Source organism: Lynx canadensis, chromosome B2, assembly GCF_007474595.2.
Source record: "Lynx canadensis isolate LIC74 chromosome B2, mLynCan4.pri.v2, whole genome shotgun sequence".
In the NCBI taxonomy this organism is placed as follows: domain Eukaryota; kingdom Metazoa; phylum Chordata; class Mammalia; order Carnivora; family Felidae; genus Lynx; species Lynx canadensis.
In genome coordinates, this window is record NC_044307.1 from 133,315,482 (window position 1) to 133,334,239 (window position 18,758).

Below are 18,758 nucleotides of genomic sequence, written 5' to 3' on the forward strand. Positions count from 1 at the left end.
CGGTGGGCTGGGGGCAGACATCGGGTCTGACTGCGGCCCCGCCCACCAACGCAACTTATTCAAGACAGCACAGGGGAAGTGCCCCGCAGTCCCACACCACTCCAGGGACTATCCAAAACGACGAAATGGAAGAATTCCCCTCAGAAAAACGTCCAGGAAATAACAACAGCTAACGAACTGATCAAAAACGATTTAAACAATGTAACAGAAAGTGAATTTAGAATAAGAGTCATAAAATTAATCTCTGGGCTTGAAAACAGTATAAAGGACAGCAGAGAATCTCTTGCTACAGAGATCAAGGGACTAAGGAACAGCCAGGAGGAGCTAAAAAATGCTATCAATGAACTGCAAAATAAAATGGAGACAACTACGGCTCGGATTGAAGAGGCAGAGGAGAGAATAGGTGAACTAGAAGATAAAATTATGGAAAAAGAAGAAGCTGAGAAAAAGAGAGATAAAAAAATCCAGGCATATGAAGGGAAAATTAGAGAACTAAGTGATGCACTAAAGAGAAATAATCTACACATAATTGGTATTCCAGAGGAGGAAGAGAGAGGGAAAGGTGCTGAAGGTGTACTTGAAGAAATAATAGCTGAGAACTTCCCGGATCTGGGGAAGGAAAAAGGCATTGAAATCCAAGAGGCACAGAGAACTCCCTTCAGATGTAACTTGAATAGATCTTCTACACGACATATCATAGTGAAACTGGCAAAATACAAGGATAAAGAGAAAATTCTCAAAGCAGCTAGAGATAAATGTTCTCTAACATACAAAGGGAGACCTATAAGACTCGTGACTGATCTCTCTACTGAAACTTGGCAGGCCAAAAAGGAATGGCAGGAGATCTTCAATATGATGAACAGAAAAAATATGCAGCCGAGAATCCTTTATCCAGCAAGTCTGTCATTTAGAATAGAAGGAGAGATAAAGGTCTTCCCAAACAAACAAAAACTGAAGGAATTCGTCACCACTAAACCAGCCCTACAAGAGATCCTAAAGGGGATCCTGTGAGACAAAGTACCAGAGACACCGCTACAAGCATGAAACCTACAGACATCACAATGACTCTAAACCCATATCTTTCTATAATAACACTGAATGTAAATGGACTAAATGTGCCAACCAAAAGACATAGGGTATCTGAATGGATAAAAAAACAAGACCCATCTATTTTCTGTCTACAAGAGACTCATTTTAAATCTGAGGACACCTTCAGATTGAGAGTGAGGGGATGGAGAAGTATTTATCATGCCACTGGAAGTCAAAAGAAAGCTGGAGTAGCCATACTTATATCAGACAAACTAGACTTTAAATTAAAGGCTGTAACAAGAGATGAAGAAGGGCATTATATAATAATCACAGGGCCTATCCATCAGGAAGAGCTAACAATTATAAATGTCTATGCACCAAATACAGGAGTCCCCAAATATATAAAACAATTACTCACAAACATAAGCAACCTTATTGATAAGAATGTGGCAATTGCAGGGGACTTTAACACTCCACTTACAGAAATGAATAGATCATCTAGACACATGGTCAATAAAGAAACAAGGGCCCTGAATGATACATTGGATCAGATGGACTTGACAGATATATTTAGAACTCTGCATCCCAAAGCAACAGAATATACTTTCTTCTCGAGTGCACATGGAACATTCTCCAAGATAGATCACATACTGGGTCACAAAACAGCCCTTCATAAGTATACAAGAATTGAAATCATACCATGCATACTTTCAGACCACAATGCTATGAAGCTTGAAATCAACCACAGGAAAAAGTCTGGAAAACCTCCACAACCATGGAGGTTAAAGAACACCGTACTAAAGAATGAGTGGGTCAACCAGGCAATTAGAGAAGAAATTAAAAAATATATGGAAGCAAATGAAAATGAAAATACAACAATCCAAACGCTTTGGGATGCAGCGAAGGCAGTCCTGAGAGGAAAATACATTGCAATCCAGGCCTATCTCAAGAAACAAGAAAAATCCCAAATACAAAATCTAACAGCACACCTAAAGGAAATAGAAGCAGAGCAGCAAAGACAGCCTAAACCCAGCAGAAGAAGAGAAATAATAAAGATCAGAGCAGAAATAAACAATATGGAATCTAAAAAAACTGTAGAGCAGATCAATGAAACCAAGAGTTGGTTTTTTGAAAAAATAAACAAAATTGATAAACCTCTAGCCAGGCTTCTCAAAAAGAAAAGGGAGATGACCCAAATAGATAAAATCATGAATGAAAATGGAATTATTACAACCAATCCCTCAGGGATACAAGCAATTATCAGGGAATACTGGGAAAAATTATATGCCAACAAACTGGACAACCTGGAAGAAATGGACAAATTCCTAAACACCCACACGCTTCCAAAACTCAATCAGGAGGAAATAGAAAGCTTGAACAGACCCATAACCAGCGAAGAAATTGAATCAATCAGCAAAAATCTCCTAACAAATAAGAGTCCAGGACCAGATGACTTCCCAGGGTAGTTACCAGACATTTAAAGCAGAGATAATACCTATCCTTCTCAAGCTATTCCAAGAAATAGAAAGGGAAGGAAAACTTCCAGAGTCATTCTATGAAGCCAGTATTACTTTGATTCCTAAACCAGACAGAGACCCAGTAAAAAAAGAGAACTACAGGCCAATATCCCTGATGAATATGGATGCAAAAATTCTCAATAAGATACTAGCAAATCAAATTCAACAGCATATAAAAAGAATTATTCACCATGATCAAGTGGGATTCATTCCTGGGATGCAGGGCTGGTTCAACATTCACAAATCAATCAATGTGATACATCACATTAATAAGAGAAAAGATAAGAACCATATGATCCTGTCAATCGATGCACAAAAGGCCTTTGACAAAATTCAGCATCCTTTCTTAAATTTTTTTTTTTCAACGTTTATTTATTTTTGGGACAGAGAGAGACAGAGCATGAACGGGGGAGGGGCAGAGAGAGAGGGAGACACAGAATCGGAAACAGGCTCCAGGCTCTGAGCCATCAGCCCCAGAGCCTGACGCGGGGCTCGAACTCACGGACCGCGAGATCGTGACCTGGCTGAAGTCGGACGCCCAACCGACTGCGCCACCCAGGCGCCCCAGTATCCTTTCTTAATAAAAACCCTCGAGAAAGTCGGGATAGAAGGTACATACTTAAAGATCATAAAAGCCATTTATGAAAAGCCCACAGCTAACATCATCCTCAATGGGGAAAAACTGAGAGCTTTTTCCCTGAGATCAGGAACACGACAGGGATGTCCACTCTCACCTCTGTTGTTTAACATAGTGTTGGAAGTTCTAGCATCAGCAATTAGACAACAAAAGGAAATCAAAGCATCAAAATTGGCAAAGATGAAGTTAAGCTTTCACTTTTTGCAGATGACATGATATTATACATGGAAAATCCAATAGACTCCACCAGAAGTCTGCTACAACTGATACATGAATTTAGCAAAGTTGCAGGATACAAATCAATGTACAGAAATCAGTTGCATTCTTATACACTAATAATGAAGCAACAGAAAGACAAAGAAACTGATCCCATTCACAATTGCACCAAGAAGCATAAAATACCTAGGAATAAATCTAACCAAAGATGTAAAGGATCTGTATGCTGAAAACTATAGAAAGCTTATGAAGGAAACTGAAGAAGATGTAAAGAAATGGAAAAAACATTCCGTGCTCATGGATTGGAAGAATAAATATTGTCAAAATGTCAATACTACCCAAAGCTATCTACACATTCAATGCAATCCGAATCAAAATTGCACCAGCATTCTTCTTGAAACTAGAACAAGCAATCCTAAAATTCATATGGAACCACAAAAGGCCCCGAATAGCCAAAGTAATTTTGAAGAAGAAGACCAAAGCAGGAGGCATCACATTCCCATACTTTAGCCTCTACTACAAAGCTGTAATCATCAAGACAGCATGGTATTGGCACAAAAACAGACACATAGACCAATGGAATAGAATAGAAACCCCAGAACTAGACCCACAAACGTATGGCCAACTAATCTTTGACAAGGCAGGAAAGAACATCCAATGGAAAAAAGACAGTCTCTTTAACAAATGGTGCTGGGAGAACCGGACAGCAACATGCAGAAGATTGAAACTAGACCACTTTCTCACACCATCCACAAAAATAAACTCAAAATGTATAAAGGACCTGAATGTGAGACAGGAAACCATCAAAACCCTAGAGGAGAAAGCAGGAAAAGACCTCTCTGACCTCAGCCGTAGCAATTTCTTACTTGACACATCCCCAAAGGCAAGGGAATTAAAAGCAAAAATGAACTACTGGGACCTTATGAAGATAAAAAGCTTCTGCACAGCAAAGGAAACAACCAACAAAACTAAAAGGCAACCAACAGAATGGGAAAAGAGATTTGCAAATGACATATCGGACAAAGGGCTAGTATCCAAAATCTATAAAGAGCTCACCAAACTCCACACCTGAAAAACAAATAATCCAGTGAAGAAATGGGCAGAAAACATGAATAGACACTTCTTAAAGAAGACATCTGGATGGCCAACAGGCACATGAAAAGATGCTCAACGTCACTCCTCATCAGGGAAATACAAATCAAAATCACACTCAGATATCACCTCACGCCAGTCAGAGTGGCCAAAATGAACAAATCAGGAGACTATAGATGCTGGCGAGGATGTGGAGAAACGGGAACCCTCTTGCACTGTTGGTGGGAATGCAAACTGGTGCAGCCGCTCTGGAAAACAGTGTGGAGGTTCCTCAGAAAATTAAAAATAGACCTACCCTATGACCCAGCAATGGCACTGCTAGGAATTTACCCAAGGGATACAGGAATACTGATGCATAGGGGCACTTGTACCCCAATGTTTATAGCAGCACTCTCAACAATAGCCAAATTGTGGAAAGAGCCTAAATGTCCATCAACTGATGAATGGATAAAGAAATTGTGGTTTATATACACAATGGAGTACTACGTGGCAATGAGAAAGAATGAAATATGGCCCTTTGTAGCAACATGGATGGAACTGGAGAGTGTTATGCTAAGTGAAACAAGCCATACAGAGAAAGACAGATACCATATGGTTTCACTCTTATGTGAATCCTGAGAAACTTAACAGAAACCCATGGGGGAGGGGAAGGAAAAAAAAAAAAAAAGAGGTTAGACTGGAAGAGAGCCAAAGCATAAGAGACTCTTAAAAACTGAGAACAAACTGAGGGTTGATGGGGGGTGGGAGGGAGGGGAGGGTGGGTGCTGGGTATTGAGGAGGGCACCTTTTGGGATGAGCACTGGGTGTTGTATGGAAACCAACTTGACAATAAACTTCATATATTAACAAAAAAAAAGAAAGAAATTAAAAAAAAAATAATAAAGCTAGGATCCCAAGGCACCTGGGTGGCTCAGTCAGTTAAACTTCTGACTTCAGCTCAAGTCATGATCTCAGGGCTCATGGGTTCAAGCCCTGTGTCAGGCTCTGCACTGACAGCTCAGAGCCCGGCCAGAGCCTGCTTCAGATTCTGTGTCTTCCTCTCTCTCTGCCCCTCCACCACTAGTGCTCTGTCTCTCTCTCTCTCTCTAAAAAATAAACATTAAAAAAAATTTTTTTTTAACTAGGTGACACTTGAAACTATTATCTCAAGGATAGGGAACACGGATCAGCAAACTTTTTTTCTGTCAAGAGACAGACTGTAAATAATTTTTAGCTGTGAGAGCCAGTTTCTGTCATGAGTACTCACCTTGCAGTGCAAAAGCACCCAACGACCAAAGGGCATGGCTGCATCCCTTTATTTATGGACACTGAAGTAAAGCTTTACTTATGGATGCTGGAATTTGAGTTTTATATCATTTCCGTGTGACATAAAATACTTTCTTTTCCAACCATCTGGAAACGTAACAACCATTATTAGTTTGCATGTCATCTAAAAACAGGGGGTGGGCCACTGGCCTTCAAGTCAAAATTTGGAAATACTGATCTAATAGGATATATTCTGTCATGTACTATCCTGGGTTCTGGCCCATCTAGAAGCAGTAAGAAGCACCTGTAGTTCCTTTGTCCTATTTAGCATGTCTTCCACCCCCCATGTGAATGCACAGTTCCCCCCTGTGCCGGGCGGTGATTTAACTCTCCTTCCGGGCTTGGAGGCCTTATGGTTGGGTCTATAAGAAAAGGCATCCCCCAGGTAAGGCAACAGCCTCAGGAAATATCATTCCAAGTTCTCAGGGAAAGAAAAGGGTGATTTCCTGAGACAGGAGAGGAGGGACTATTTGAAATCGCAACAAGGGAGGTTCCGGATGATTTGAAGATTCAAATGCCATCTGCACGAATGTCCCTACTTCAGAATCTCTTCCTTCCCAGCCAGTGTTCTGATCTTAGCAAAAGAGACTCAGGCTTAACCAGAGTTGTAATTCGGCAACCAAGCAGTTCAGTTTTAGGTCTGATCCTTCTTCATTTTGGCTCTGCAGCTATAGGCCGGAAGGAATTCTTCTACGCTTGATCTTAGCCAGAAGGCCGAGAAGTGATTAGGAAGGAATTCTTTCGAAGCCTCCATAGAACCTTTCTGGTTCTCCACTTTTGTCTTGAAGGTAAAGTAGTCTATTTTTATACTCTCTGGCACACTCAGAGTCCGGCAACACTCCCCGAAATATTTGTCATCATCCTTGTCATAATATCAGGGAGTACAACAGCCTGGTTATCTTCCAAAGCCTTGCCCTCGCTGCCTCTCCAGCTCACACCCCTATGAGAGTAATTGTAATCGTGATGCCACAGCATGCCATCTATTGCGTGTGCCCTGTGGCCCTAGGCACGGAGGTGAGCCACAAAATGACGGTTAGCAAGTCAGTCTGAGAGTTGTATCTTTAAGAGAGTCCTAAGGACCGGATGAGTCAGGATCCCGGCAGGCAACACACTTCAGATGAAGAGACTAATACAAAAACTGCTTAGGAGGCACCTGGGTGGCTCAGGTTGGTTGCACATCGGACTCTTGTTTTGGGCTCGGATCAATATCTCACAGTTGCTGAGGTAGAGCCCCCTGTAGGGCTCTGTGCAGACAGCATGGAGTCGCTTGGGACTCTCTCTCTCCCTTTCTCTCTGCGCCTCCCCCACTCGCTCATGCACATGCTCACTCACATGTAAATTAGTTAATTACACATTACAAAATAAAAGAAACTTCTTAGAATGGTCAAGCAAAAGAACAAGTTAAAGGTTAGTTAACGGTTAAAGGTTGAAGGCTAACCTTAGTCAAGGTTAAGGAACAACAAGATCTGGCAAGATGTGCCGAAAACCGAGCAGTAGAACATCATTCCCACTCTCAGGGTGGAGAAGAGGAGAACGCGGTGTCGTCAGAGTTCAGTGACAGCTGGAGCTAGGAGTGGCCACCTCCAGGGACTGTCCTCACAAGGGGTGCAGTAGGGAGGAAGCAAGGAAGAAATACCCAACTCGCCCTTTCCCACCCCTGCCGCCTGATTTCCTGCATGCCCTTCCCCTTGGCCCAATGTAACTGGAAGCCAATGGCCAGGCAGCCCAGATGATGGACAGAGCAGTAGTCAGCCTCCTGGGGGAAGAGAATGAGGCAGAGCAGGGCCCAGCGAGGAGCTGGGGTAGATTGCAGTGGGGCCAACAAATAGAATAAAGAGCACATATGGAGGTCCCTCGTTTAAGGAGGAAACGTGGGCGGTTACTTGCTCAACGTCACATCGTGAGTGGCAAAGACTAGAATTCAAACCTAAGAGGTCCACCTACAGACCTAAACAATGGCACTGCACAGCCGCACACAGGTACTTCCAAATACTGGAGAACTGGGGGTGGGGGGAGAAAACTCACAAGAGCGTGTTTAAGAGAAGAAAACTGGGGGTGCCTGTGTGGCTCAGTGGGTTAAGCATCTGACTTTGGCTCAGGTCATGGTCTCACAGTTCATGAGCGGAAGCCCCATATCAGATGAGCTGGAGCCCTGCTTTGGGATTCTCTCCCCCTCTCTCTCTCTCTCTCTCTCTCTCTGCCCCTCACTTACTTGCACTCTTGCCTACTCGCGCTCTAACTCTCTCAAAACAAAACAAAGCAAAACAAAACAAAACTGTGCAGTAGCCAAGTAAGAGATGCCTAGGGAATCGGTGATAAAGGCATTAGTGATAGCAGTAAATAACCAAATGTACGAGAGAATGTTTCTGCAGGAAAATGTTATGAATATTATCAATTTAACAATAGTAATACAAACCAAATGGGGAGTGAGTGGCAGAAGGTAGTTTAAGTGCACTGATTTCATCTTTCTTCATGGGTAATCGACAGTGACAAAGTTAATGAGTAAGAAAATTACGTTCTGTTTTCGGGGTATGAATACAATCATAGTTTTCAAATGTTATACGCTTTTTTCACTTGTGCCTCCTCAGAGAGTCAGGGGTCCAAAAGGGAGAGTTAATGTTACCATCATCTCCCTATTTCTGAACGCATCTGTCCATTTCTGTCCAAATGTGTTTCTGTTACATTTCCTGCTTTTTATTCTGGATATACCTTGGTGTTGTAGTAAAGAGAAATTTGAACAGTAAAACAGTATTTGTAGTGGAGCCCAGGCTTCGAGAGATTTCTTGAATAAAGGATTTAGCCAGTATTTAAAAGATTAAAAAACACAACGTTACAATTTGTCTGTTCGTTATCCCCACTGACGGTGGGGATCCATTTTCCCTCAAATGATCATCCCCTCTGCAAGAATTGCTGCTTATCTTCAGATGTCAGAGATAGCATTGCTCTCAGAGAGTCAGCAACTTTTACAGCAAAGAGCCACGAGGCTTTGTTTCTGGAGGGGACACAAGCATTCACGGTTTTTCACATTTTAACTCGGAAAGTATTTCTTTCTCTGATGGTGGCACAGGGTGTGCACATGGCATGGTGGCGGCCAGGCCAAGGATCAGGTTTTGTTTCTCATTTGGGTATTTATTGATGAAGGTCAAAACGGTCGCATCTACTTGTGGATTTGGACCCTTTATTATTCTTAAAGTACATTTCCTTTTCCCATTGAGCATTTTTGCCCTGATGGACTGATGCGTGTATCATAACTCCATCTTGTTGCTTAGCATTTACCCCCATTTCCTTTTCTACGTTTTTAATCTTTCTGAATTGTTTTGAGTCTCTCCTGGGTACAGAGCTCCTGGGTTGATTCTTCACCCAACCCGAAAGCCAGGTGATGACAGGCGAGTTGATAGCTGCATTTCTGCTACACACAGTAAATAGGTAGGAAATGCTGTAGTTTGTTTCTAAATGCTTTGTAATTTTTATTGTAGTTTCCTCTCTATTCTGCATAACATAAAGGTGAATTTTTTGTTCCCTCAAATATTATTTTTTAATTTAATTAATTAATTAATTAATTTTGAGAGAGAGAGAGAGAGAGAGAGAGAGACTTTTATATTAAATACTCAAGTCAACCAACATATTTTTATCAGTTTCTGTGCTCATTGTGTTTTATAGCCCATATGCCTAACCACTGGGTTCACTTTTCCTTAACCTACTGCTTTTGCTAATTTTTTGCTGAGTCATTGACACAATAAACTCTTGTTTATTACATGTCTTTGTACGTCTGAAATATCTGTATTTGCTCCTCCTTTACCCACCAGAGTAGCGAGTCTGGCTGTGGCTTCCCATGTGGAACTGAGTGCATTTGGCCTCCTCTACTCAGCAGGAGCTGTAATCCCCACTGGGAACCAGGAGATCAGTCTAGGTGCCTTCCACCCTGCTCCCCACTCTGTGCTAGTTCTGCTGGATGGAGAAGTCCATCTGGCTTAAAAGTCCAGCTATGTTGGGGCGCCTGGGTGGCGCAGTCGGTTAAGCGTCCGACTTCAGCCAGGTCACGATCTCGCGGTCCGTGAGTTCGAGCCCCGCGTCAGGCTCTGGGCTGATGGCTCAGAGCCTGGAGCCCGTTTCCGATTCTGTGTCTCCCTCTCTCTCTGCCCCTCCCCCATTCGTGCTCTGTCTCTCTCTGTCCCAAAAATAAATAAACATTGAAAAAAAAATTAAAAAAAAAAAAAGTCCAGCTATGTCTCTTTGCTTTCTCCTCTTACATATTATCTTTCATTGCAGTGCCTTTGATGGAGAAAGGGGTGTTTAAAACAGATTCACTCTTTCCTCTGTTTCAAACTCTTGTTTTTCAAAAATTGTTTATTATGAAGTTTTGGTTTGTTAGGTTATAACTTCTGAATAGAAGGAGAAAATCAAGTTTCTCTTTAATTCTGACATTGACATAGACCTTTTCCCCAGTAAACTCTCACTGTGTTAAATAATCTATCGTAGAAATCAAGCATGGTATACTTTTTTTGTCTTTTTACTGTTAAATTCAAGTTCAGTTAAAGTTTATGGAAATTTAGACCAGTGAGCTATTAATTCTGACTAGGATTAGAGAAGGATTCACAGATTAGGGACATTTGGTCTGTGTCCTAACAGATGAACAGGAGTCGGCCATACGAATAACGATGAGATGTTCAAAGCAAAAAAGCAGAGTTCACAAAATGACCCAAATATAAGCGGTCTTGCAAAGCGAGTTCAAAATATGAGCCAATTATCTCAAAACCAAGGGACTTCAATAAAAATCAGGATTGCTAGCTTCTGACAGAAACAAAACAAAAAAAGTAAAAGCTTTGGCAAAACAGGGCCCAGCCCTCCAGCATTCCCACAGGGCCGGAGCAAAGGAGCTGTGCCTCTTTCAGATAGGGTGCGGCATCTGCACGGTCTTCTCTCCCTGTGCCACCTGCTTGTCTTCTGTAGGCTTTGTGTGTGGCCCCTGCAGAAAGTCTGGAAGCCTGCAAAGGTGAGCAATGTATTTAGAAAAGGTTTGAAAACAAGAGAGTAATGTGATTCAATCTTTGTTTTCAAGAAGCAAGTCTGGTGGCGAAAGAGGACAGGTGGGCAGGGAGGAGAGGGGACAATTTGGAAGCAGAGAAACCAGTTAGGAGGCTGTTACAATAGTCCAAGAGAAAGATGACAAAGTGTAAAACTACTTGGTAGCAGCGGGACTGTCATGGAAGGTACAGAATCGGAGAATCTCGAGACGTAAATCGGAAAGACTTAGAAAATGGACTGAATGCCATTTTGTGGCGGTTGTGAGGGAAAATGTGCCAGAAACTATTGAAATGTTTCTAGTTGTGGGGACTGCATGTTGCCATCCACCGAGACAAGAAACTCAGAAAAAAGCAAAAGTTTTGGTGAAGAATTAATTCTGGTTGTTGTACGTGTGTGTGACCTCTTTGAATCAGAGGCTGGATCTTAGTTATCTCTGTGTCCCCAGCTTCTAACACATCTACTGAAAGGGGCTCCATAAATGAATGTTGAATTGAACTCAATTAAGCTTATTGATTTTTTTAGTTGTTTGTGGGAAGGTCATACAGGTGGAATTATCCAGAAGTCAATTTGTCATTTTAGAGCTCAACAGAAAGGTTCAAGCTAGAAATACATTTAGGTGTTGTCAACATATTTATTTCCTTGACTGATTTCTACAAGTTGTATTGTATTAAGTCATATTTATTGATAATATGTGTTGATTAAAAGTTTGTGATTTTGTTTATTTGTATGATTGTCGCATGTGCTTAATACATTGTAATATTGAGGATTTATAGAGATTCTCACCATATCCTCTCCTATACCTTCAGTAGTATAGACAATCCATAAAATGTTTTTTTCACCAAAATACATTTCTGATAGACTGTATTGTTGTTTTTTTAAGTAGGCTATATGCCCAATGTGGGACTTGAACTCAGAACCCTGAGATGGAGAGTCTTCAAGCTCTACTCCAGGAGCCCCCTGATAGTCTCTAAAATGACAACAAATTTAACTTCTTACAGTCATCCGACAGTGTGAAAGGATGTCAAGTGATTTAAGCATAAATACACCGACCCCAGCTGGACTGAAGTTTCAAGTCGAGTGTTTTTGTTTTTGTTATTTCAGAAAAAAAGAACATTCAAAAATGATAAAAGCAACCTTCTTAAGCAAGCACTGATATTTCACTCAAAAGTAGTGTCTATACAGTATAAACTATTTTTAAAAATGAAGTAGTCATTGTTTAAATTGCTAAGTTAGTTTTTAGCTTAAACTTGCTGTGTTCAGGGAAAAAAGAAATATGGTCTGTATTTTTAAGTATGCTATTCACATCGTCTCCTGGGTTTATCTTTCCTTTAGAAAACATGTAAGTAGGGGGGAAAAAAGGAAAGGAAAATGTACACAGTTTCTTTCCCAGTTTCCTGTGGTACTTGGTAACTCAACACTTAGACAACCGCAAGGGATCCTGACCCAATAAATCTAGCATGTTCCCTGCCTGGAGATACAACAGAGTTGTTACTTTGGTGACCATTCTAGAGGAAACCAGCACTATCCAGAGTGAAGTACAAAAAAACACAATGACATAAAAAAGAAGCAGGAATTCACAGAGTGTTCTTTTCTATTTCCTAATTTTTTTCCCTCTCTTTTACTTTTCATTGACAGGAGTACAGAATACCAAAAAGAGTGGAATATGATTTCCCTGTACACCCGTCACCCAGTTCCAAAACTCTTCAACTCAGGGCTTTGCTTGTTTTACCTATTTTACCATCTGTTTCTTTCCTTCCCTATAACAGTGGGAATATTTTGAAGTAAATCCTTGCTATTGTATTATTTCATTCATAAATGTTTCAGTATGCATCTAAAAAAAGCAAGAACTCTTTTTTAAACATAATCAAAATGACAGTATCCTTGCCTCCCAAAAGAAAGTGATATTCTCTAATGCCATCAAATATCCAGACTGTGTTTGAATTTCTCTGATTGCATAATACATGTTTGGTTTTTGTTTTTACCATTGGGTTGGTTTGGATGTGGATCCAAATAACATCCACATCCAGCATTTGTTTGTTAGGTCCTTTGTCTCTTTTAATTGACAGACCCTTCCCCTCCCATTTTTCTCCTGGCAATTCATTTATTAAAGAAAACTAGATGTATCCAAATCAGCCAGGAGGAGGTCAAACTTTCACTCTTCGCAGATGACATGATACTGTATATGGCAAACCCAAAAGATTCCACCAAAAAACTGCTAGAACTGATTCATGAATTCAGCAATGTTCAGGATGTAAAATCGATGCAAAGAAATCGGTTGCGTTCGTATTCACCAACAATGAATCAACAGAAAGAGAAATCAAGGAATCAATCCCATTTAAAATTGCACCAAAAACCACAAAATACCTAAGAATAAATCTAACCAAAGAGGTGAAAAATCTATACACTGAAAACTACAGAAAACTTCTGAAAGAAATTGAAGACACAAAAAAATGGAAAAAGATTCCACGCTCCTGGATAGGAAGAACAAATATTGTTAAAATGTCGATACTACGCAAAGCAATCCACATATTCAATGCAATCCCTATCAAAATAACACCAGAATTCTTCACAGAACTAGAACAAATAATTCTAAAATTTGTATGGAACCAGAAAAGTCCCCAAATAGCCAAAGCAATCTTGAAAAAGAAAACCAAAGCAGGAGGCATGACAATCCTGGACTTCAAGCTATACTACAAAGCTGTAATCATCAAGACAGTATGGTACTGGTGCAAGAACAGACACTCAGATCAATGGAACAGAATAGAGAACCCAGAAATGGACCCACAAATGTATGGCCAACTCATCTTTGACAAAGCAGGAAAGAATATCCAGTGGAATAAAGACAGTCTCTTCAGCAAGTGGTGCTGGGAAAACTGGACAGCGACATGCAGAAGAATGAACCGGGACCACTTTCTTACACCATACACAAGAGTAAACTCAAAATGGATGAAAGACCAAAATGTAAGACAGGAGGCCATCAAAATCCTCGAGGAGAAAGCAGGCAAAAACCTCTTTGACCTTGGCCGCAGCAACTTCTTACTCAACACGTCTCTGGAAGCAAGGGAAACAAAAGCAAAAATGAACTACTGGGACCTCATCAAAATAAAAACCTTCTGCACAGAGAAGGAAACAATCAGCAAAACTAAAAGGCAACCGACAGAATGGGAGAAGATACTTGCAAATGACATATCAGATAAAGGGTTAGTATCCACAATCTATAAAGAACTTATCAAACTCAACACCCAAAAAACAAATAATCCAGTGAGGAAATGGGCAGAAGACATGAATAGACACTTTTCCAAAGAAGATATCCAGATGGCCAACTGACACATGAAAAAATGCTCAACACCACTCATCATCAGGGAAATACAAATCAAAACCACAATGAGATACCACCTGACACCTGTCAGAATGGCTAACATTAACAATTCAGGCAACAACAGATGTTGGTGAGTAATGCGGAGAAAGGGGAACTCTTTTGCACTGCTGGTGGGAATGCAAACTGATGCAGCCACTCTGGAAAACAGTATGGAGGTTCCTCAAAAAATTAAAAATAGAGGGGCGCCTGGGTGGCACAGTCGGTTAAGCGTCCGACTTCAGCCAGGTCACGATCTCGCGGTCCGTGAGTTCGAGCCCCGCGTCGGGCTCTGGGCTGATGGCTCAGAGCCTGGAGCCTGTTTCCGATTCTGTGTTTCCCTCTCTCTCTGCCCCTCCCCCGTTTATGCTCTGTCTCTCTCTGTCCCAAAAATAAATAAACGTTGAAAAAAAAATTTAAAAAAAAAAAAAAATTAAAAATAGAACTACCCTACGGCCCAGCAATTGAACTACTGGGTATTTATCCAAGGGATACAGGTGTGCTGTTCCGAAGGGACACACGAACCCCCATGTTTATAGCAGCACTATCAACAATAGCCAAAGTATGGAAAGAGCCCAAACGTCCATCGATGGATGAATGGATAAAGAGGATGTGGTATATACATACAAAGGAGTATTACTCAGCAATCAAAAAGAATGAAATCTTGCCATTTGCAACTATGTGGATGGAACTGGAGGGTATTATGCTAACAAAATCAGTCAGTCAGAGAAAGACAAATACCATATGACTTCACTCATATGAGGACTTTAAGAGACAAAACAGATGAACATAAGGGAAGGGAAACAAAAAATAATATAAAAACATAAGAGACTCTTAAATATGGAGAACAAACTGAGGGTTACTGGAGGGGTTGTGGGAGGGGGCATGGGCTAAATGGGTAAGGGGCATTAAGGAATCTACCCCTGAAATCATTGTTGCACTATATGGTAACTAATTTGGATGCAAATTTAAAAAAATAAATTAAAAAAAATTTTTTAATGAAATAAAAAAAAAAGAAACTACATAATCTATTCTTGAAGAATTCAGTGTATTCTAAGATTTTGCTGACTGCATCTCTATCATGTCATTTAACATGTTCCTGATATTGTAGTTAGATCTAGAAGCCTAATTTAATTTGGATTCAGCTATGGAGTAGAATATTCGTAGAGGTACCTACAATGCAGCTCTCTTTTAGACAGCTGTGAATCAATGATGAAATACCGCTGCTTCATGAGGGGTTTAAATATGTTCTCATTCCTTTGTCATCTATTAGGTGACATACCTCTACAAACTGAATCTTCATCAGTTCTGTGTTTATCCTGAAGACAACGCATTCACACAATAGAAATAAATGCTTGATTCTTTCATCTTATTTACCAGTTTTCAGAAAATAGGTTGGTTCCCTCACAGCCACCAAAGTTTAAAAAGTGAGTTGTTTAGTATCACTTGGTAGTCCTAAGTTTTAAAGTGATGTGTTGCAGCCCCTTCCAATAATTTCTGATTGATGCTCAAATTATCCCCCAGTACAAGCAATACTTTGGCCAGTACAAGCCTCTTCAAGATGGCTCCCAAACCCTTTTGACAGAATCCCAGTAGTCTGTTCTTTCCTTACTCTTTGGTAGAACAAGATAAAAATCTAGTATATTTCCTCCTCTAAACCAGGATTCAGACATTTTTCCAGGTTCCTCTATCTGTTTTTGGCTGTATATTACATTTAGAGATCACAGTCTGGGCATATTCTGATTTTTAGTGCTTGGTGTGAGAAATACCAACTGCAGGGCTGTATTTTACCTCTTGCAATGTGCTCCTTCCCACCAGAAGTCATTTACACCTGCCATTCCCTCTTGTCTGGAACACTCTTCTCTCTTCTCTCCACTTCTAACCTACTTACCTCTCCCCACTCATCTTTAATATTTTAGTTCAAACCTCAGTATCCAAGAAGGATTTTCCACCTTCCTGATCAATTTCTCCTGATTCATGCTCTCAAAGAGCACATGCCCTTCCATACATCGGCGCTCTTGAAAACACTGCTTGATCCACACCTAATTTCCATGCTAGACTATAGTATCTAAGAGAGCAGGAACCATGTTGGTTTTTGCTCATCATTGTGCCTTGAGTGCCGAGTCAATGCCCGACATGAAATAACATCCTGTAGTGGGTTGATTAGTTTCTCCTGCTATCCTTGCCCCCCCAGAACTCATGTCCATATGGAGCCTCAGATTGTGACCTTTACTTGAAAAGAAGTTCTTTGCAGATGTACTTAGTTAAGGTGAGGCCACACGGGATTAGGGTGGGCCCCAGATTCAATGACTGGTGTCCCCAGAAGGGGTAAGGACACACAGACACAGGGAATAAGGCCCTGTGAAGAAGTGAAGACAGGCACAGAGGTTGGAATGGTGCAGCTGTAGGCCAAGGAATACTGAGGATTGCAGGGGACCACGAGAAGCTGGAAAAAGCAAGGAAGGATTTTTCCCTATAGCCTGCAGAGAGAGGATGGCCCTGCTGACAGCTTGATTGCAGACTACCAGCCTCCAGTACTGTGTGTGAGAGAATACATTTATATTGTTTTAAACCACCCGATTTCTCGTACTTTGTTATTGCAGCTCCAGGAAATATGATGGGCATTACATTTTAAAACTGCATTAGGAAGGGTGATTGCTTTAAAAATCGGTGCATCGACCATAGAAGCAGCTTCTCGGCTTCTTCTCGAACCTCAGGCAGGTTTAGTCTACTCGCCTCCACTCCAGCCTCCACACCGGCCTCCACCATGTCCATCAGGGTGACCCAGAAGTCCTACAAGGTGTCCTCCTCCGGCCCCCGGGGTTTCAGCAGCCTTTGTTATTGCAGCCCCAGGAAATATGATGGGCATTACATTTTAAAACTGCATTAGGAAGGGTGATTGCTTTAAAAATCAGTGCATCAAAGGGGCGCCTGGTGGCTCAGTCAGTTAAGCATCCGACTTGGGCTCACGGTTTGTGTGTTTGAGCCCAGGGTTGGGCTCTTTGCTGTTAGCACGGAGCCTGCTCCGGATCCCCTGTCTCCCTCTCTCTCTCTGTCTTTCGTGTGTGCTTCCTCTCTCTCTCAAAACTAAATAAACATTTTTAAAAAATAACATAAAAATCAGGGTTTCATGGAATATAATTTATCTGATTAATCAAATCCCCCACAAATCTGGTATCCCAGATAAAAAGGGAGTGCTTCCTAACACCCTTTGCCATAAAGAGACTCTTCACCCCACGACCCACCCCCCTGCTCCCCATGCTGAGAGCGCTCAAGGCTTGCTGATGACAGAGGGAGAAGATGGTGACTATGCCAGAGAGTATGGAGATGCCTGCTTGGGGAAAATTGGGGTAGATGGGCGGACTCTTTTTGAAGCTGCTAGGGACAGGGGAGTGAATATTTGCAGACAAAAAAAGCCAAAAGGCAAAGAAAAAGCGGGTCTTTAAAACAGAAATATGTGAAGCCCTGGGGACTCGGAGCTGCCAATAGACTTTCAGTTTGAGAATGAGAGTCCTGTTCACGAGACCCCCGCCCCCCACCCAAGATACCTGTGGTCACCAATCTGCACCTGTTATAACATGTGCCATCTGCCTCTACTGCTCTTCTCAGCTGGTTTCTTAGTCAAGGAAACAATATCCCCTTCCTTAAACCCTGCCTCCTTTTCATTGCATCACAGCTTCTCACTCATGCCATTCCACAAGAACATTCCCGATCATCTGTCCATTATTCAAAACACCCTAAACAGCTAAACGTTACCACTGAGTAAATCTCTTTAAGCAATGCAGGGTTGAGTTTGATTCCAGCAAGCAGCTAAACCCAAAATAATCTCTTCTAAAGTGCTACAAACTATAGGTCTCATTTAATAGAAATGATGCATGACATTTACGAAGTTGTAGTCTGATTTTAAACTGATGCCTCACTCAGTGAGTGCAAACTAGTGAATGATAGACTTTCCTTTGTCTGAAAGGAAATCAGATTAAAGGCTTTCTGAGTGCGACCAAAGATCCCACCTCAAGAATTCTACTTAATGTCATACTGGGCTTGATTGAGAGTTCAGCCTCACATGGTAGAAACGCTGCTCAATCTGAAGTCATAAGACCTGGATTGGAGATCTGCTACTTCCAAGCAGGGCAAGATTGGCCAGGCCACTTCACATGATTAAATGAGGTGGCGGTGAGTCTAGAAGCATCTAAGGGTACGACCTGGTGTGCAATTGTCAGGTAGCAAAGGTGGGCGTGGGATATAATTAGATGCAGGTTGGGATGACTGGGAGCAAAGGACCTCAGAGCGAGACAGAATCAGGCTGGACTTCTGAGTCCGTCTCTCACTGGCTTTGCATGTTGACCCATTCAAAGGCTTTCTTTGCCTCAGCTTCTTCCTCTGTAAAGAGGGGGAGTCCATTCCTACCGAATAGGGCCCTTATGAACATTGAAAAACAGACTGCATAAAAAGAACTTAACACAGTGTCTAGCACATTGGAAGCAGTCAATAAATGCTTTTGTTGCTATCATTATTCATACAATTTAAGGTTTCAGAGAGCTGCTTTATAGCGATTCTAAGTTTTTGGATGTTTAAAATACTA